The sequence below is a fragment of the Phocoena sinus genome, chromosome 15, assembly GCF_008692025.1.
Source record: "Phocoena sinus isolate mPhoSin1 chromosome 15, mPhoSin1.pri, whole genome shotgun sequence".
Lineage (NCBI taxonomy): Eukaryota > Metazoa > Chordata > Mammalia > Artiodactyla > Phocoenidae > Phocoena > Phocoena sinus.
The window spans coordinates 64841556-64862636 of NC_045777.1; the positions used below are offsets into that span (position 1 = coordinate 64841556).

Here is a 21081-nt window from a genome sequence, read left to right on the forward strand (position 1 = left end):
TCACCACTGTGGCTGGCTTCCTTTCTCCTCCTATCTGAACACACGTATCTGTTCCTGCCTACGAGTTCATGTTTGCTGTTTCCCTCTTCCCAGAGCCTGCACCTCACACTTGCCCCTGATTTTGTCCGCTTCTCCCTTCACATGGCAAAATATGGCCACATTGCAGCCCCAAGTTGATAAAAACTCTGACAAGACTGATTAGAGGTCTGAGTCACAATTCCCAGATCCTGGGAGGGAGAGTCTGATGTATTGTATTTGACTTAAATAAAGAGTAAAGGACTTCCCTGGTGGTGCAGCGGTTAAAACTCTGCCTGCCAATGCAGGGAACACGGGTTTGATCCCTGGTCAGGGAAGGTCCCACATGCCGCTGAGCAACAAACCCATGTGCCACAACTACTGAGCCTGCGCTCTAGAGCCGGTGAGCTACAGCTACTGAGCCCACACGCCGCAACTACTGAAGCCTGCGCGCCGCAACTACTGAAGCCCACGTACCTAGATCCCGAGCTCTACAACAAGAGAAGCCACTGCATTGAGGAGCCTGTGCACTGCAACAAAGAGTAGCCCCCACTCACCACAACTAGAGAAAGCCTGCGCACAACAACAAAGACCCAATGCAGCCAAAAAAAAAAGAGTAAATTCCTGGCCCCATTGACCACGTTCTTAATGTAGGTTGTCCCGGTGCATCCTATTGCCTTTCCCCTTCTTTCCACCCCCAATACCTGTCATTCCACAAGTGATCTACAACAGAAATGCTTTGTAAACTGCAAATGTCTAAATAAATATTAATATAGTAGCTGTGGCTGTGTAAGACATAACTATGGGGTTGCAAAATGGGACAAAAAAGAGGGCATTTTATATACCAGAGATGCGTGCAAATAAAGCTCATCATTTTAGTTCATTTATAGCCAGAGAATTAGCCAATGCCTTTGCTACTCTGAATTTTCATGGAGAGTTTGAGTTTGCTGTTGGTTTGTTTGCTTTTCTTTACTCATTTGGCTGATTTGCCTAAAAAAAGCCTTTAGCAAAATATTTTCCTCACCTTCTGACATGTTCCCTGACTTACACCAAAGTTCTGACACCTGCTGATTGTAAAGATCACAGCTCTTTTATTTGTCAGCAGCGATAACCCAGTCTGATTCTCTTAAGGGGTAATGAGAATTTATTAGAAGGATGCTGGGTAAGACACAGCTGAGCCTCAGAAAGGATGGAAACCGAGGACTGGAGGGAAACCAGGAAGATGGTTCTCTCTCCCCTTTTCTCATTTTGGCTCGTCTCTGAGTCTGCTTGTTCCTTCTCACACTATGTCCCAGCTTTCCACCAGTACAGGTGGCAGAAAATGACCGGCGGTAGCTGGTGGAGCCAGCAGATCTTCGTTGTTGCTCTGTCTCTCTACCTGTACTTTTCTGAGTAATTTCCAAATCTGTTATTAAGTGTGACACCAGCCTCATTTTAAATCAAGTTTGGGAGACCTTTTCATGCAGGACTGTAGAATTTTCCCACATATATCACCTCATGAGGAGGAGACAGCTGTGGGTGCAAGTATTACCATGGACAGAAGAGGGAAGCATTTTCTGTGGGTTGCTAAGCCTTGGTCCTACCAGGTGTCTTCCTCTAAGAGAGGCCGGAACAGAGCAGTAAGTTTTGAAGTGTTGTTGCACAGGTTTGAGTCAGGGATTTGTTTTTTTCTTCTTTGTAAGAAAAGAGTGTTCAGTAATTGCAAAAAAATTTTTTTAATAAAAAAATAAAAATGGGTGTAAATTATTCTAAGGCGCTTGTATCAGGAATGCTTTCATTTGTAAGTAACAGAATGCCCAGCTTAACCCTTAAGGGCATTTTTATTTATTTAGTAAGATATCTCAAGATGAGTTTGGCAGCTCATCAATGCCATCAAGGACTTAGGTTCTGTCTTTCCGCTTTGCCATCCATAGCATGTTGGCTTTTTGTCTTCATGGCCGCAAGATGGCTGCCACATCTCCAGACATTACATCCATGTTGAAGGTACTAAAGAGGGATAAAAGACAAAGCCAGCAGAATTTGGCATTATGACCACCCTTAGCTGCTAGGAGGGTTGGGGAAGTGAGGATCTGGTTCTCTAGCTTATAGAATAGGGTTAGGAATGACTACTGGGTGGTCCAGCCAACATTGTCTGCTCTAGCTCTTCTTCAATAACAAATAATACAAATGTTCATAAAAGAGGGGTGATTGCATTAAACCAGTTCTGCCTTGACTCCTCTTTTCACTTACCTCACCTCCTTCTCCTAGAAGAGATGGGAAATCCTGGCATGGAGCAGAGAAGTTTCCCTGGGCTGCAGGCTCTCTCACGCTGACTGTGCTTTCGTCTGAGGTCACTGTCTCTAGGACATGCTGGGAACAGAGCTTCCACAATCCCACTACCATTTGCATTGCTCCTTCTTTTCCTTCCTGTGGGATCTTGAAGACATTCTGGGGTGGTGAATGTAGAATTCCAGAGTGAACAACCTTGGTGCTGTTCATGAACATCCGTGTCTAATAAGACAGATGCCAGGCTAACGTGGAAGAACATGATCTCATGTGTCTCCAGGACACACAGATCACTCACACGGGTCCCTGCAGGAAAAGTCAACTCACTAGCTTGTAAGAATTATAATAATGAATCTCCATTGCTGATCAGATTATCATAGAATATCAAAAATCCTATCTGGGGACTTCCCTGATGGCTCAGTGGTTGAGAATCCGCCTGCCAGTGCAGGGGACACGGGTTCGAGCCCTGGTCCAGGAAGATCCCACATGCCACGGAGCAACTAAGCCCATGCACCACAGCTACTGAGCCTGTGCTCTAGAGCCTGTGAGCCACAATTACTGAGCCCGCGTGCCTGGAACCTGTGCTCCACAGCAAAGAGAAGCCACCGCAGTAAGAAGCCCGCGCACCGCAACAAGGAGTAGCCCCCCCACTCGCCGCAACTAGAGAAAGCTCGCGTGTAGCAACAAGGACCCAAAGCAGCCAAAAAAATAATTAATTAATTAATTAAAAAAAAATCCTATCTGTTAGCCTGGTCACTTTATTTTTAGGAATTTACCTTAGGAAAATGTAACACATAGGCACAAAGAGTTACAGTGAAACTAATGATGGTGGCAATGATGACAGTGAAGCCACATTGAGTGACTACTTTCTGAAGGCTGGACACCATTGTATGTACTTTATGTGGATTAATCCATTTAATCCTTACAATAGTCCAGTGAGGTAGGGACTACCATAACCCCATTTCACAGATGAGAAAAATGAGCTCCAGAGAGTTAAATATCCTCTCCAAGGTTCTGTAGAGAAGTGACAGAGTTGAGCGTGGATCTCAGGAAGTCTGAACCCAGAGTGCACATAGTCAACCACTGTGTGTTTTTGATGATCCTATTTCAAATATAAAACAAGGAATTCCCTGGCAGTCCAGTGGTTAGGACTCTGTGCTTTCAATGCCAAGGGCCCAGGTTCAATATCTGGTTGGAGAACTAAGAACCCAAAACCACACGGTGCAGCCAATATGTGTGTGTGTGTGTGTGTGTGTGTGTGTGTATAAAACAAACCAACAAAAAAAGAATGTCCAACAATAAGAGGTCAGTTGGATAAATTATCCATTGAATGGAATGCTAACTAATCCTTAACAACGATGTTTTAAAAGAACTCACATAATGACATGAAAAAAATTTTCACATTTGTTAAAGTGAAAAAAAATTGAAACAGAATACAAAAAATATAAAGAATATATAGGATATAATCCTATTTTAGTAAAAATGTATGTGTGGGGCTTCCCTGGTGGCACAGTGGTTTAGAGTCCGCCTGCCGATGCAGGGGATGCGGGTTCGTGCCCCGGTCTGGGAAGATCCCACATGCCGCGGAGCGGCTGGGCCCATGAGCCATGGCCACTGAGCCTGCGCGTCCGGAGCCTGTGCTCCACAACGGGAGAGGCCACAGCAGTGAGAGGCCCACGTACGGCAAAACAACAACAACAACAACAACAAAATGCCAATGTCTTGAATGAACACAAATCGGACAAATTAAAGATTAAAGGATAATAAAGAGGCTTGAAAATAAATGCAGTTCCTCCCCAGGTGGGCCTCTCTATAGGGCTGCTTGAGTGTCCTTACGACATGCTAGCTGGCTTCTCCCAGAGCGGGTGATACAAGAGAGAATAAAAGGTCTCTTATGACTTCGCCACTGAGGTAACATACTGTCATTTCCACGACATTTTACTGGTCTCATAAATCGGCCCTGTTCAGAGCTGGAGGAGAACACACAGGGACGTGAGCACCGCAGGATCATTGATGGCCATCGTGGAGGCTGGCTATCACAGCACCTACCTCACAGGGTTGTCGCGGGGACTAAATGCATTACCACACGGAAAGGATTCCAGACCAACGCTCTGTATACTGTAAGGGCTCATAAATGTTACCTTTTGTTATTATTGGCCCAGAGGGAAGCAGTTTCACTTTCTTCAGCTACTTCACTGTTATTGTAACCGAAAGTGGGTCCAGCTGCTCCCCACTCAAAACCCAATAAAGAGGCAAGGTTGGTGGAAAGGAAAGTTTGCTTTGTTTTGGATGCTGGCAACCGGGGGTTTGGGGGAGAAGGTGGACTCCTGTCCAAAGGCTGACTCCCCCTTGCTGAGAATCAGTGGGCAAGAGCTTTTATAGATGGAGGGAGGGGGCTCCATGCAGAAAGAGCACAGCCAGCTCTGACAGCCATCTTGAAATTGGTCCTCGGTGGTCTGACCAGCGTCATCTTGATTGTTCTAGGTACAATTAATCTTCAGTTCCAGGGTCGGTTTGTTCCCATTTCTTTGAGGCCAATTCTCAGAATCATGGCAGCTTATGTCATGGCTACAGTCTGGTCATCATGGACTGGTCAAGTTAACTTCTTCTACCCGGTGGAGGTTCCAGTATCTACAGGACAGCTCACAGGGTAAGGCTCAGAATATTATCTAAAGCCCTTGAGAAGGAACTAAAGGTCCATGACTTTGCTTATTGACCAAACTATTATTGTTTTGTCCTGTATGATTGCTTTTCTTTGCTTCTGCATTTTCTCACTTCCCTGATTAAGCTTATTCTTTGGCTAAAGTTTTTCCACAGACAAAAGGCAGAATGGGGACATGGGGGGCAAGGACCATAGGGTCCTGCTACGTTTCATTACCATTAAAATTTTTTTTTTTTAATTTTAAATTTTTAAAAAATATTTATTTAGGCTGCGCTGGGTCTTAGTTGTGGCATGCCTGCGGGATCTAGTTCCCCAACCAGGGATCCAGCCCGGGCCCCCTGCATTGGGAGCGCAGAGTCTTACCCACTGGACCACCAGGGAAGTTCCCTCATTACCATTTTTAAGATAATTTTTTATCTTTAATCCAGGATGCCCCTCAGAATCACGTGGATTTTCAGCTTAATATTGCCTTTTAAAATAATTTTAATTGTCTTTTGAATTTATGAAAATAATAATGCTTGTTCAACTTTTCAGAAATATGTATAAATATGCTTGTTTCCAATGACACAGAAACAAGAATAAAAACTAACATCCCTCTTAATACTCTATTCTATTTCCCTCTCCAGCAGTAACCACTTTTAAGCTTATGTTCTTCTGACCACTTTACCTTAACTTACAGACATGTTATGCTGATATTTAATAAATGGGATTCTAGTGTATATGTAAGCCAGTGGTTTAGAAACTGGTGGAACAGTTTATCTTGGGAATCATGCCTGTTATGTCAGTGCACTTAGAAGTCAGTCGGCCTCCAGTCCCATCCTACTCCCCAGGGCTTGATCATTGGGGGATTTTTTCCTAGGTGTTGAGGGGATATTTTCGTAATTTGTGATTCCATGTGGGATGGAATAATGGAATTGCGATAAAGTTTGACCCCCAAATAAGTCACTTGGCTTGACTCCATTTCAAGGCTACAATGCGAAATTGGGGAAAGTCTGCAAGCTCCAAGGAGTCGGACGCTGGCTCTGATGTTTGATAGTGGTGTGTCTTTGGGCAAGTTTCGTTTTTCTTTATTTGTATTACTTTCTATCCCTCAGTCTCCATATTTGTAAAGCTACCTCATGGAGACGTTAAATGAGGTCATACATGACGTCAAGTGCCGGGTGGGCTCCCAGCCCGAGGTACTTAGTATATAGATTGGTTCCCTTTCCGGACGCAGCACCTTCTGGACAGACTGCAGGGACTTCCCACAAGGGGGCGCAGGTGAGCGGGTGTGAGCGGATCGCAGCCTTTGGGCTGAGCGCAGTCCCTGCTTCTGGAGGCTCCGGGGCTACGTTTGTATTCATTTGCAAGCATCCTTGCAGTGTGTAAACACCATCCTCTCGGGAGATGGCAGAATAAAATCATGTCTTGGATATAATGTGTGCTCCAGGGGGTGGCAACGGCTCTGCTTTGCCCCTGGGGAGCCTGCCTTCTGGTTCCTATGGAAGTTTCACAGCTACTCTTCCCAAAGCATTGAGTCAAATCCCTTTTGTGACCAGAAGCCTTAGTTTCACCACCTTTAAAATAGATGGTGTCATACTTTCCAGTCCCTCCCCATCAGGTTAGCTGAAGAAATCTGGGCACAGTTGGGGGCAACTCAAAAAAGTAACATGCTTACATTTTAAAAAAACTGGCTAATGGTAACATTCCAGATCTCATCTCAGTTCAACCCGCAGAACAACCCTGTGAGGTAGGTACTATTATTAGCCCATTTGACGATTGAGAAAATGGAGGCACAGAGAGGGTTAGCGACTTTCCCAATGTCATACAGCTAGGGAGTGGTGGAGGCAAGTTTCAAAGTCTTTTCTATCCAAACTCCATAGCTTGCATGTCTAACCACTGCACACACAGCATTTCTGCTTGAGATAAAGACACCTTTATCAGAGTCAGAAGATGTAGTTGAATTATAGTTCTTTTACCACAGTAAATTGGTCCTGGGCAAATCCCCTGGTTTTATTTATTTTTCCATCAGAAATTGGGGTCTGGACAATTCCACTCCTGGGTATATATCTCAAAAGCAAAAACACTAATTTGAAAAGATACATGTACCCCAGTGTTCATAGCAGCATTATTTATAATTGCCAAGATATAGAAGCAACCTAAGTGTCCATCAACAGATAATGGATAAAGATGTGAGATATATATACACATATACACCCAATGGAATACTACTCAGCCATAAAAAAGAATGAAATTTTGCCATTGGCGGCAACGTGGATAGACTTGGAGGGCATTATGCTAAGTGAAGTAAGTCAGACAGAGAAAGACAAATACTGTATGATATCACTTATATGTGGAACCTAAAAAATACAACAAGCTAGTGAATATAATACAGAAGAAGACTCACAGATGTAGAGAACAAACTAGTGGTTACCAGTGGAGAGAGGGAAGTGGTGAGAGGGGAGTGATGAGGGGAAAGATAGGGGTAGGGGGGCAAGAGGTACAAACTATTAGGTATAAAATAAGCCTCAAGGATCTATTGTACAACACGGGGAATATAGCCAATATTTTATAATAACTATAAATGAAGTATAACCTTTAAAAATTGTGAATCACTCTATTGTACACCTGTAACTTATGTAATATTGTACAGCAACTATACATCAACTAAAAATAAAGAAAAAAAGAAACTGGGGCCTGGGGGTAGTGTGACTCTTCAGTCCCCTAATATCCCTCTCATGGGGTTGTGTAGGTATCAAATGTGATAAAGGGTGTGAAAGTGCTTTGCAAACTGTAAAGCGATGTACACACATGTAAGGGGCATGCTGACAGAATTGAAGATGATGACGGTGAGGAAACAGCCATGGGCTGCAGGGTCCTCATTGAATTTGTGGGCTGGTTTATTTCCTTCTCCTGTCTCACTCTCAGCTCCAGTGACTGTGTTCATTCAGTGAATACCAAATTCCTATGACATGCCAGGCTCTATCCTGGGTACTGGGCATTCATCAGAGGTTCCTGGCGGAGATCTTGCAGCACCCAAGACGAGCCTCGTAGGTAGGTTCTCTTTCTTGTTAGACTTGCCACCTACCAATCTGGAGTGATCTGCTTGTTTCTCTGGCCTCTTCTTGCCCTCTGTGTACCAGGACCAGTTTCGGATTTCACCCGGGAAGCTCCCGAGTTTGTGAACAAACACAAGCTTCGTGCTTGGTACACAGTAGGTTTTCCCCAACTGTTTCCCGGAGGAAATAAGAAAAGGCTGAATAAATTCTAGAACGGAGAACTGGGAGAGGTTATTTGGGAACACCCTATGGGTTCCTGCCCAAGGTCAGCACCACCCAATAGAAATATGAAAGGAGACACATCATACCGCATAAATGTTCTAGTAACTGTGTTTTAGAAAAGGAGAAACAGGTGAGATTAATAATAATTTCATTTTAAAAACTATATCCAAAATATTATCATTTTAACATTCAATTTAACACTTGTTAATGAGTTTTTTTTAAAAACTCTTTTTGGTCCTAATTGTTAAACACATCTCAGTCTTTGGAGCCACAATTTCAAGCCCTCAATAACCACACATGGCTAGTGGCCAACGTTCTGGAGAGCGCAGCCCTAGTCCGCGCGCCCTCCGGGTCCCCTGGGTGCCCGCAGCACCCAAGCCGTTGTGCAGCATCTGGTGGGCGCTCTGTATGGTTTGATCAATGGAAGCAAAGAATGAATGCAGACTCGAGGTTAATGAATAGAGGTCTCGGATGCCAACAGGTGTGCCAACTCAGCACTCGCAAGAACCTGGCTCGATTCCACAAAGAAAGCAATCGGCCCTCCAGGCAGGAAGTCCAGCGCGGGTGCAGGGACGCGCAGTCTACCTGCTGCCAGGCCCAGTGTCGCCGACGCTCCTCGCGGGTGAGCCAACCGGGCGGCGGCCGGAGTGCCAGGCGCAGGGGACGCGAACTTCGGTGGGAGGTGAGGTGGCCTCGCCAGGACGCGGGGCGGGCCCTGGGGCTGCCTTGCCAGGTATCCGCCGAGTTGGGCCACGTGGAGGAGCCCCCTCGCTGACTCCGAGAGGGGGTCGATGGGCAGAACAAGGCGCCCCAGCGGGGCGTGTCCCCAACGCGGGTCTGCAGCAGGGTGGCCCCGGGTGGCAGCCTTGGCGGGGAGTGGGGAGCGAGCAAGAAATGGGGGGGAGAACCATTCGGGGGCGGGAATCGGGGGGTGGGGGTATCGAGACAGTGGCTCCAGCTCCAGGCAGCCGCGCGCGGACCTCCGCGCTAGGAAAGTTTCCCAGGGGTGCGCGCCAGCTGCCACCTCGGGCAGCCCTCCCCTGCAGCTGAAGGAAGGAAAGGATAATCGCATCCAGTTATCTGGCGCTCACTCAACCTTGCCGGACCGGAGAGCTTCTCTTCGCGCCGCGATGGGGGTCAGAGAGCGGGCTGTGGAATCACACCGTTTATGCGCTGTGCGCCTTTAGTTAAATTACTTACCCTCTCTGAGAGCCAGTTTCCAACTCTGTTAAAAATAGGACGTCCCTCCTAGGGTTTCTGTGAGCCTTTTGTGTGCTGGGAACCCAAGAAGTGCTTCCTAAATGTTAGACTTGGTTTATTTCCCCTTGGGATAATCTCGTGAGATAGGGTCTCCTGGTCCCATTTTCCCATGAGGAGATTCGGGCTCAGACGGATTTAGTAACTTGCCCACAGCAATTAGATGGAAATAGCTGGATTTGAAACCAGGAAGTCGAACTCCAGAGACTGGACTTTAACGTCTAATCCAGGTTCTGCTACTTCCTAGAAGGATGAAGAAGGGGTGGGGATAAACTGCTTCTGAGACCCCTTCTCCCTATCTGGGAAGTGGGTATAATATTTTTAAAAATTTATTTATTTTTGGCTGAGTTGGGTCTTCGTTGCTGCACGCAAGCTTTCTCTAGTTACGGCGAGTGGGGGGCTACTCTTCTTTGCGTTGCGCGGGCCTCTCACTGCAGTGGCTTCTCTTGTTGCGGAGCACGGGCTCTAGGCATGCGAGCTTCAGTAACTGTAGCACTTGGGCTCAGTAGTTGTGGTACACGGGCCTAGTTGCTCCACGGCATGTGGGATCTTCCCGGACCAGGGCTCGAACCCACGTCCCCTGCATTGGTAGGCGGGCTCTCAATCACTGCGCCACCAGGGAAGCCCGGGTATAATATTGATAGTGCCTAACCTTTGGGGTTATTGTGAGGATTAACTGAGCTAATATGTAAGTGCCTCCCTGCTAAAGTGTGCATGCCACAAGTGTAGGATTTTTTTCCCCCTGTTTTGTTTGCAGATACATCCCTAGTGCCTGGCACATAGTAGATGCTAAATAAATATTTGTCAAATGAGTAAGGAACACATATTTCTTTTTATCCTTTACAACAATCCTTGCTACTCCCGTACTACTGACGAGGAGACTGAGGTTCAGAGAGGTTAGGTAACTTGGGAGATGTCACACCGGTGGCTGGTAGAGGAGTCAATATTTGAATCCAGGTCTGTTTGATCATAAAGTCTGTGTAGTTCTGATGCCCGATCCAGCTACCATCACTTTCCAATAGGGGTAGTGTGGCAAGTTATTTAACTCTTCTGTGTCTCAGTTTCCTTATTCATAAAATAGGGATAGTGACAGTACCTACCCCATATAGCTTTTGTCTGGTTTAAATAAAGATAAAGCTCTCAGAGCAGTGCCTGACACTTAGCAGGTACTCAATAAACCTCGGCTACAGTAAATGCTATGTCTGCCCACTAGAAAGTGGAGGGGATGGCACAGCAGGCGTGTCTGATTATGGAGAGGGGAAGTGGGGGAAGCGGGGAGGAGGTGACCAAGGAGCTTTCCTGCCTTCTGTGCAGTCCACAGAACCAGGCCCCTGTTTGCCCTCTGGAATATTCCTGAGAAGCCCCCATGCTCAGTGCAGAGGGAGGGTCGTCACTTGACATCCTGGTCTCCATCTAGTGTACAAGGAGGCTGTCTTGAGGACCTGCTACCCTTCTGTTATTCAGAGGAGGCCCTGAGTCCTCTCTGCTTCAGTTGATTACCCATTGCAGCAGATGGGCTTTTGGGAGGAGGATTTCAGGAAGCAAGAACAATTATGTGGTGGTTATTCTAATTAGACCTGCATTCAGATATCATCTTGAAAGTAATTCCCAGCTCTGGGACTTCGGCAAATCGCTCTGCGAGCCTCAGTTCCCTCATCTGTGGAATGGGCACAATAATAGGAGCTCACAAGTGTTGTTAGAAGGATAATCAGAACTGTCTCGAAAGCATTTGGCACAGTGTCTGGCACATGATAAATGGCAGCCCTTGTTCGTATTATGAATGTGTGATGCTCTTTTCTATTCCTTGCCTTAGGATCTGTTGATGTGCAGGTAAAACTCTCCAAGGAGGATTAACTAAAGTGTCCTTTCCTCAAACCCCTTCTCATGTAGAGAGTCTCATTCTGGGATCTCCACCTGTCAAATCCTTGAAGAGTTTTTGTATTCTGATAGGACAAGTGCGACCCTTAGGTGCTTCAGGGCAGTTTCTGGGGACAGTAAAGCTGGCATATGACGGGAAGAGCACCGTGCTGTCTGCTTGGGGAACTCCATCCTTTGATGTGTGCACTTGGTGGGGGTAGGGATCTTAGCCTTCTGGTATAATGAGTCGTTAACATTTGTTCCGCTTGTTCTGTGCCAGGCATTGTGCTAAGCCCCAGCTCTGGTCATCTATGGAACCTGGGCTCCAAAGCCAGATTGCCTGGGTTCCAGTCCTACCTCTGCCACTTCCTAGCTCTGTGAACTTGGGCAAAGTTACTTAACCTCTCTGTACTTCAAATGATTCATCCGTAAAATGGGATGATTGTAATATACATAACTCACAGGGCTGCCATGAGGATTAAATATAATCAACATATATATGATGATAAGAACAATGTAATAATAAACATTAGTTACTTATATAGTTATAATTGTCTCCATTTTATAGCCAAGGAAACTGAGGGAGATTAATAAACAGCCTGATGACACAGAGCTATCCTTTCTTCTCAAAACTGCCCATTTATTTCCATTTCCACTGCCATCATCTTAATTCATGCCTCCTCTTTCCATGTCCAATTCCCTCATCTGCCTCTTTCTGGAATCCCTGCTTCCTGTGGCTTGGGTCCCAGTATCTGCTCCTTCCAGAAGGTTCTCCCTCTCTCTCTCTTACAAAACTCTAGGTGTTTCCTAGAGGCTTTGGAAATAGTTCTTTTTCTTTTACTCTTCCTGTCGTTTTATCTGATAACAAATGTAATACATAACAAAAAATACATAATTTTAAAAATTTATGCCCCCTGAAAATATTTGCATAGGAGGTGAGAAACTCTCTGTGATTTCATCCCCTAGTGATAATCATTGTTCAGAGTTTCATGTACGTTTCTCTAGGTTTCTCTCCCTCCCACTGCATATGCTAAATTCATATAGGTCATTTTTACTGGTCTTAAAAAAAATGGGATCGTACCTTACAAATCGTGTGCCATTCACAGCAGAAAATTTGCAAATTTTAATATGTTTTATGAATGTTGTACTTCCACACGGTATAAAATCCAAAAGACATCTAAGCAAATATTGAAAAATCTCTCCCTCCATATCTATCCCCAGCCACCCAGTTCCTCACTCCAGAAGCAACCACGAGTGTCAATTTACAGTCTGCCTGCAGACAAAGCAAGAAACATATAATTACATTTTGTAGGGCAGAATATATGTCTTATAAACCACAAGATGTAAAAATATGGTAGAGTTTCTAGAAGTGGGGAAACTGAGGAGGAGAAAAGTTTATTAGAGGAAGATGATGAGACACTCCTTTCCTTGTCTTATGCAGTGGGGAATTGGGAGATGCCATCCCCAATCCATGCAGCATCACAGCCTTCACAGTAGCGTCTCTCAACCAGGGGCAGTTTTGCCCCCCGGGGACATTTACTCATTCTCAGCTTGCGGGGGTAGTGATGAGTGTCCTACTGGCATTCACTGAATAGAAGCCAGGGAAGCTGCTAAACATCCTACAATACCCAGAAAAGACCCCACGACAGAGAATGATCTGACCCAAATGTCCATAGTGCTGGGATTGAGACACCCTGACTTATACTTACAAAAGAATTACTCATCTGTCCTTTTGCCTTGGACTCCAACTTGGATCAGCTCCCTACTGCCTGGCAGGCAGGACCCCTGAGTCACATGCTGCCAGGTACTGTCATCTCGCCCCAGGAGTGACGTCTTCCTGGGGATCACCACCTATCTCCTCTCTTTTTCCTCGATCAGACAATTTGTAAAGCAAGTCTCTGTCTAAACAGGAGAAAATGGACTTCCCTGGTGGCACAGCAGTTAAGGATCCACCTGCCAATGTAGGGGATACAGGTTCGATCCCTGATCCGGGAAGATCCCACATGCCGCGGAGCAACTAAGCCTGTGAGCCACAACTAATGAGCCTGCGCTCTAGAGTCCGTGAGCCACAACTACTGAGCCCACGTGCCGCAACTACTGAAGCCCATGCGCCTCTGCAACAAAGAGTAGGCCCTGCTCACCACAACTAGAGAAAGCCCTTGTGCAGCAACGAAGACCCAACACAGCCAAAAATTTTTTTTAAATAAAATAAACAGGAAAAGAGTTTCCTTGCCTTTGGAGAGCCGCTATTTTGTATTTATTGGGGGCCCATTAATAACACATCAAATGTTGGGACCAGTAACTATGGTCCCCCAATTCTTCATGTGAATTATAGAATAGGAAAGTTTTTTTTTTCTTTTAAATGCTATCCATCCAGAGTCAGATGCCATAGGAAACTTGTTTGTTTTGGCATTTGTAAAAATTCCAGCCCTGGATCATCTACTTCTGTCTTTTTTTCCATATGAATACTCTCGCTCCTAGACATGACCGTTTCCTGGAGGATTAGCGAACCTTAGGTAGCCGTTAATAACCTGACCATTAAAATGGTCCAACCTTTCTCAGAGGTTAACCCATTCAGGTCTAACCAGCACTTTTCAGGAGGTTGAGTATATTGTCCCCATTTTTCAGGTAAGACGGGGGAAATTGAGATTCAGAGGGATAGACTTGGTTCAGGGGGGTAGAATCATAAAGTGCTGGAGTCAGGATTTGATTCAAGTCAGCCTTGAGTGTGGGCTGGTTCCACACTATCCTTTGTCCCTGCAAGACAGGCCATCATAATTATGCAGTTAAACCTGTAAAGTCTGAATATCGCCCGAGGGGCTGAATCTGCAGGACAAAGTGGCGGGTGTCTGAGGGTGTCTAGTGGAGCATTCAGTCCAGAATGGCTATGTTGTAAAAATGAAAAGCTAAGCTCTCTGGGGTGGGGGGAAAAACCCAACCTTACTAACTTCCTTATGTTGTCCAAGAAGTAAGATAACCTTTAGCAAGAACTTTGATCTTTTTATTACACTAATGCTGAAAGAACATTGATGAGAGGGTGGGGCTGAGGTTCGGCAATAAATAAATAAACGATGTGAGCCCTGAGTTAGGGCTTTTTTCCCCCCCAAACCCAGCACAAAGAGGCCATGGTGCAGCCATGAAGTTGTGGGTCAAGGACTGATCTGCATTTAATGGGTGAGACCCAGTTATTCATTGGCAGACAGGGGGAGAGATGATAACCAGGGTGGCATAAAATTGCCACGAGCTGGTAAACATCCCCTCCTTGGGAGCCCAGAGGCATGACCAAGAGAGCAAGCAGGGCTGTGTTTAAGGCAGAAAAAGATGAGCCTTATGGCTTAGTAAGAAAAGAGGACCCATTGTCTCTGCAGAGTGGAGAGGAAATGCCAGTGCATTCCTACAGGATGGGAAGCAGGTAAGAGAGGACGCTTTGAAGGAGTGTTGGGGGGGCTCACACAAATGATGGGGAACCCTAGGGAATGAGTCGTGGGAGGAGGCCCAAACTGGGGCTGTCCTGTTGCTTAGCACCAGATGCTATGTACAGAATAAATGCACAATAAATATTTGTTAGAGGAAAGAATGACTCTGGGGAAGTGGGAGGCAAATGAGTGTTAGCCATAAGAGAAGGCTCTAGAGCTGTCTGTTTGAGCTGGAATCTGGGCTTCCCAGGTCCTCACCGTGAGACTCTGGGTGAGTTGGACCTTTCTGGCTTCAGATTGCTTGTCTGTAGGATAAGTAGTGTGCTAAGAGCTCCCAGACCCACGAGAGGCTATCAGGGGTAATCAGAAAATATGGTGCACTGTCAGCACTCAGTAAACGTTATCTCATCCTCCTCTTCCTCCTCATCCTTCTCTTCTTCCTCTGATAGCAATGATGATGATGATGATGATTAAAGTTCAGGCAGACAGGGAAGAGTTTGAATTCCATTCTGTCTGTTTAACTGTGTGACCTTGGACAAATTACTTACCCTCTCTGGGCCTCAATGTAATCATCATAAAGTAGAGATAATAATACCTGTCCATAAATTTGCTTGGGGATTCAATTGCTAATGCATGTGAAGGGTATAGCTGGTGCCTGGTGCTCAGTTAAGCTCTCAACAAATGGTGCTGTCTTTATGCTTATCATTAGTTACTGTTGTTGTTTGACTAGATTCCTTCTGCACTGAAAAGGGGAAAAGGAGCTTGGATGTCAAGCGGTAGGGTTTAGAGTCCTATTTTGCCAGGAAGAGTCCTCTCCTCAGAGGCTGGGTGAGGTAATCACATGATGTATCACGTTTGACAAGAGCTCCTGGAATGGAGTAACAGGAGATTGGACTATATTACTGCTTAGGTTATTTCCAGCAGCCTAAGGTTCAATGTTCCCAGAGACAAACTCATGCTGATGAAATGCTAATCATTAGACAGGGTCATTTCTAGGAAAGACACTCTATTCGTAGGGAAAGAAATAAGAGACTGGGTAAGATTTCCGGGTTTTTGCAAGCCCAAACAAACAAGTTCCACTTTCTATGGCATTTGAATCTGGGTGGGGTGGCATTTAATAAAAGAGAAGAAAGTCCTATTTCTATAATTCACAGGAAGAACTGGGGACCATAGTTACTGCTACCAACATTTCCTGTATTTGCATCCCCAATAAATGCAAAATAGTGGATTTCCAAAGGACAGGCAGAATTTTCTCCTGTAGTAGAGACTTACAAATTGTCTGATCAGAGGAAAGGCCTTAAAATGAGAGGAGAGGGACTTCCCTGGTGACGCAGTGGTTTGTAATCCGCCTGCCAATGCAGGGGCCACGGGTTCGATCCCTGGTCTGGGAGGATCCCACATACCGCAGCACAACTAAGCCCCGTGCCACAACTACTGAGCCCTTGCACCACAACTACTGAAGCCCACGCGCCTAGAGCCCATGCTCTGCAACAAGAAAAGCTACCGCAATGAGAAGCCCGTGCACCGCAACGAAGAGTAGTCCCCGTCGCTGCAACTAGAGAAAAACCCGCGCACAGCAAAGAAAAACCCAACGCAGCCAAAAATAAATATAAATAAATAAAGTTATTTTTTAAAAAATGAGAGGAGAGAGGCAGTGATCTCCAGGAAGATGGTTTTCTTTGCCCCCAAAACTGTCACTCCTGGGGTGAGATGATGGTACCTGGCAGTATGTGACTTAAGGAACACCTAGATTTCGGGGTCCTGCCTGCCAGGCAGTATGGAGCTGAGCCAGACTGGAGCTAGAGGACAAGTTAGTAATCCCAACCTGTCTTTATTGAAAATGTTGATATTTGGTTCATCATGGATTTTTGCATTTTTACTTTAAAAAATATTGCATTAGGGCTTCCCTGGTGGCGCAGTGGTTGAGAGTCCGCCTGCCGATGCAGGGGACACGGGTTCGTGCCCAGGTCCGGGAAGGTCCCACATGCCGCGGAGCGGCTGGGCCCGTGAGCCATGGCCGCTGAGCCTGCACGTCCGGAGCCTGTGCTCCGCAACGGGAGAGGCCACAACAGTTAGAGGCCCGCGTACCACCAAAAAAATAAATAATAAATATTGCATTAAAATATTATTGATCTAGGGACTTCCCTGGTGGCACAGTGGTTAAGAATCCGCCTGCCAATGCATTGGACATGGGTTGGAGCCCTGGCCCGGGAAGATCCCACATGCCGCAGAACAACTAAGCCCGTGTGCCACAACTACTGAGCCTGCGCTCTAGAACCTATGTGCCGCAATTACTGAAGCCCGCGCACCTAGAACCCATGCTCCGCAACAAGAGAAGCCACTGCAGTGAGAAGCCCACGCACTGCGACAAAGAGTAGCCCCCGCTCACCGCAACCAGAGAAAGCCCACGCGCAGCAACAAAAACCCAACGCAGCCAAAAATAAATAAATAACTTTATTTTAAAAAGTATGTAAAATCATCCCACTCTTTTTCTTGAAATTTCCTCATGGAGATTAATTGGTGACATTTGCCAAATCTATCCTCCCAAGTTTCCCAAGTCTTATTTTAAAAATATATTAGAACTCATCTTCATTTTGTGTCATAAGAGGCATCGGCTACCTCACTGCTAAATGCAGCCCATTAGACCATTCTCTGGATAGATTTTTGCCACGTCAAGGTGATGCCCTTCGTAAGATTAAAATGCACGTTTATTTTCTAGTCTTTGACACTTCCTCATGTGCTTAGCAAGCTAAAAATCTTATATTCTTTTGTCATTCATAAAATATGATGATCGCTCCTCGGACATTGTGTCTTGAAAATTTAGTAAATTCCTTGTTGAAGGGAAAACATGAAAAAAGACAAAATGTACCCATTTTGTTATATTTATATTTCCCCTTCTATTCATAACAAACCAGACCTTATTTTCTGAGGGATCCAATGTGTGGCATTGAATGTGCCTGAGTCAAAGGCAGAAACGGTCTCCGAGAAGCCTCATGGGACGCGTGCTAACGAATGTTTAGTTCTGGGAAGATGTTGTTAAAGTGATTGGGTGATTGAAGGTTTTGCCCTCACATGCTTTAAAGAGACTGATTTCCTTGTCTTTATTTCCTTGTTCTGAGCTTTCCCCACAGAAAAAAGGATTCTAAAGCATTTGTTTACAGTGGCTTCCATGATGACAGCCAAAGTAATCGTTAAGCTAACATGACCAGCCCAGAAAGAACAACAAAGCAATTGTGAGCAAACAAAATCTACGTCTCTGCTGAAACATGGATGTGTGTGAGCGCATGGCCTGATGCCTGGGCAACGGCTCCCAGACGTGTGGTGGCCTTGGTTGTTCGTGTGGGAATTGCCTTTCCAAGATCAGGTGCCTGAAAGGAATCAAAGCTTCTAGAACTGCAATTATGAGGGCTTGGCTCAAATGAGATGCCTGGGAATGAGTGCTGTCTTCTTTCTAAATATCTTTTCCTTCCCTTTCAGGAATTCTTAGAATTACAACTGGCATTTCGTGCGTTTGTTGGGGGGACGGAGAGAGTATGTAATTATATTAGTGTATAATGTCCATTGTTTCCCCAAATTTAGTCATTTGCATTCCACCTTCATAATTGTTGCCCTTTTTCTTACCGTGAATACTATTATTTATCTGTTCTTTTTAACCTAAAAGATTTATTTTAAAAGGAAACATTATTATAAATGGAAAACTTCTATCACTTGCTTATAGTGACTATACATTTATAGACATATATACATACAGGGAAAACCAAACCATGTTATTAAATTCTAACTGGATTATGAAAGAAGCCAGTCTCGAAGGGCTACATTTTGTGTGATTCCATATATATGACATTTGGAAAAAGGCAAAACTAAAGAGATGGAGAACAGATCCTTGTTAGACTAAGGATGGGAGGAGGGGTGATTACAGGGAGGGGCACAGGGGAGTTTTGGGGGTGATGGAACTGTCTGTATCCTGATTGTGGTGGTGGTTATGCAAGTGTTCAAATTCATAGAGCTATATCCCCCAAATATTTTACTGTAAGTTAATTTTAAAATGAAATTGTTAAATTCTAGTCATAAGTTGTGGCCTCATGAAGGTTCTGAGCCTGGAGTGTTGCTCTCTCCTGGTTGAAAAAGAGACTGGCCAATTCAGAGAGGTGTTGAAGAACGATTAGCACTAACTGAGATGACATGGTTGTTAACGTGAATTACTGAACAGGAAATAAAAAGGAAGGAACTATCGCTGGGAGATTTCTCGTTATTTTCCACGAGGGAATTTATCTTTTCAAGAATCCCCGCGCTGGGACTTCCTTGGCGGTCCAGTGGTTAAGACTTCTCGCTTCCACCGCAGGGGGTGCTGGTTCCATCCCTGATCGGGGAACTAAGATCCCATGTGCTGTGCAGCACGGGCACCGCCCCCCACCCCCCCCCCACACACACACACAAAAAGAATGCCTGCGCAGATCCGAAACCGTCAATTTCTAAATGGGATGTGTTTGGGCCCAAAATGATGGAGCTAGGCATAAGAAGTGCTGCTCTGAGCGAAAGCTTCCCCACTCCCCACCCCCCCAGGGTGGCCCAGCGGATCACAGTTAGATTTGTTTCCTCTCCCACTGGCTGAGGGTAGCTACCACCAAGATAGGCTCCAGGCAATGTGTGAGATAAATGAGAACTTTGTGAGACAACATTCACTCATTCATTCAACAAATATTGAGTATCTCCTGTGTGCCAGGCATGGTACTAGATCCTGGGGATATAGTGAGCAAAACAGAACAACTCCTGCCCTCACAGAACTTTCAGTCTAGTAGAAGACACATTTTGAACAATAAGTGCATAAAATTAATACATAATTACAAATTGGTAAGTCCTGTGGGAAAAGGGGCAGGATGCTATGAGAGAGACTCAAGGAAAACTATATGGATGGGGTGAAATAAAGGGAGCCTCTCTGTGAAAGCAGCATTTAAGCTGACACCTTAAGAATGAGGAGTTAGCCAGGCCAAGAGTGGAGGGAAAAGCATTCTAGGCAGAGGGAACAGCATGTACAAAGGTCATGACCCAGGACAGGCCAGCGTGTTTAGTACAGGGCTTGGCAAAATTCGCTCCGCAGTTCAAATGCAACCCCTCCAACTGAGAATGGTTTTTGTAGTTTTAAATTATACAAAAAAATCAAAAGAAGAATAATAGTTCATGGCATGTGAAACAATTCAGATTTTGGTGTCCATAAATTGGAACAACAATTTTGTGTTGTCTTGGGCTACTTTTGTGCCACAATGGCAGAGTTGAGTAGTTGCTACAGAGACCATATGGCCTGCAAAGCTCAAAACATTTATCATCTGGTTCTTCACAGAAGCACAGTCAACAGGATTCAGAGAATGATGGACAAGGGGAGAGGCAGGCAGGGGCCAGTTCATGGAATACTTTTCAGACGGTTGGGATGGAGGTGGGGGAATTATTGAGTCTTTTTTTTAAACTGTGCCCTGTGGTCTAGTTTTTCTGGAGCCCCTGGGAGGTGCATTCCTCTGGATAAACGAGGGAATCATCTTCGATTTCCTTTACCCTGCTAGGTTTTGCTTCTCCTTTGCTCCTTGGCACCCTGGTAGAGGAGGTAGATTGAAAGTATCACATTTGTCATTGTTCTTTGTCAAGTGCAGGTATGATTGGAAGTGCATTTAGGGCTGTCGGTTTTTCAATTTCCTTTTATTGCTTTGATGAATATTATGTTGAACGTTTAATGATTTTATTGTGCTAGTTTTGAGGCTTTAAGTAAGTGGCACAGTTCAAAAATTCAATACACTTTTACTGTAGCTAATTTTGATTTGTTTTACAGCTTCTGTAGCTTACTTGGGGATTAGGAAGAAAAACATTCACACAGTCAGCTTATTCCAGTTTTTACTCTTCCCCTTGTCCCCAGACACAGTGCTTTAGTGTTTTACTCCTTTTAAAATCTGGTTTTCATTTTGAAATGACTGTGATTTGGAAAAATTCTGTCTCCTTTCTTTGTTTGTTTTATTTACAATTCTTTTAAAAAATTGTGGTAAAATACGTGACATTAAATTTACCATCTTAACCACTTTTAAGTGTACAGTTCAGTAGTGTAAGTACATTCACGTTGTTATACAACCAGTCCTAGAACTTCTTCATCTTGCAAAACTGAAACTCTACACCCATTAAGCAACAACTAACAAATCCCCATTTCCGTCTCCCCTCGGCCCTTGGCAACCACCACTCCGCTTTCTGTTTGGCTACTCTAGATGTCTCATATAACTGGAATAAATCATACAATATTTGTCTTTTTGTGACTCGCCTATTTCACTTGGCATAATATTCTTAAGCTTCATCCATGTTGTAGCAGGTGTCA

General features: G+C 45.0%; 1 protein-coding gene across 2 annotated transcripts in view; it reads left to right on the plus strand.

Moving 5' to 3' along the window:
• The first annotated feature begins 14593 nt into the window (after positions 1–14593).
• Positions 14594–21081, plus strand: part of TMC5 (transmembrane channel like 5) — a 52437-nt gene continuing 45949 nt past the window's right edge. For both annotated transcript variants that reach the window (XR_004345875.1, XM_032605913.1), the window contains exon 1: positions 14594–14728. The gene's annotated coding sequence lies outside the window, so the exon portion shown is untranslated. The remainder of the gene's footprint in view (positions 14729–21081) is intronic.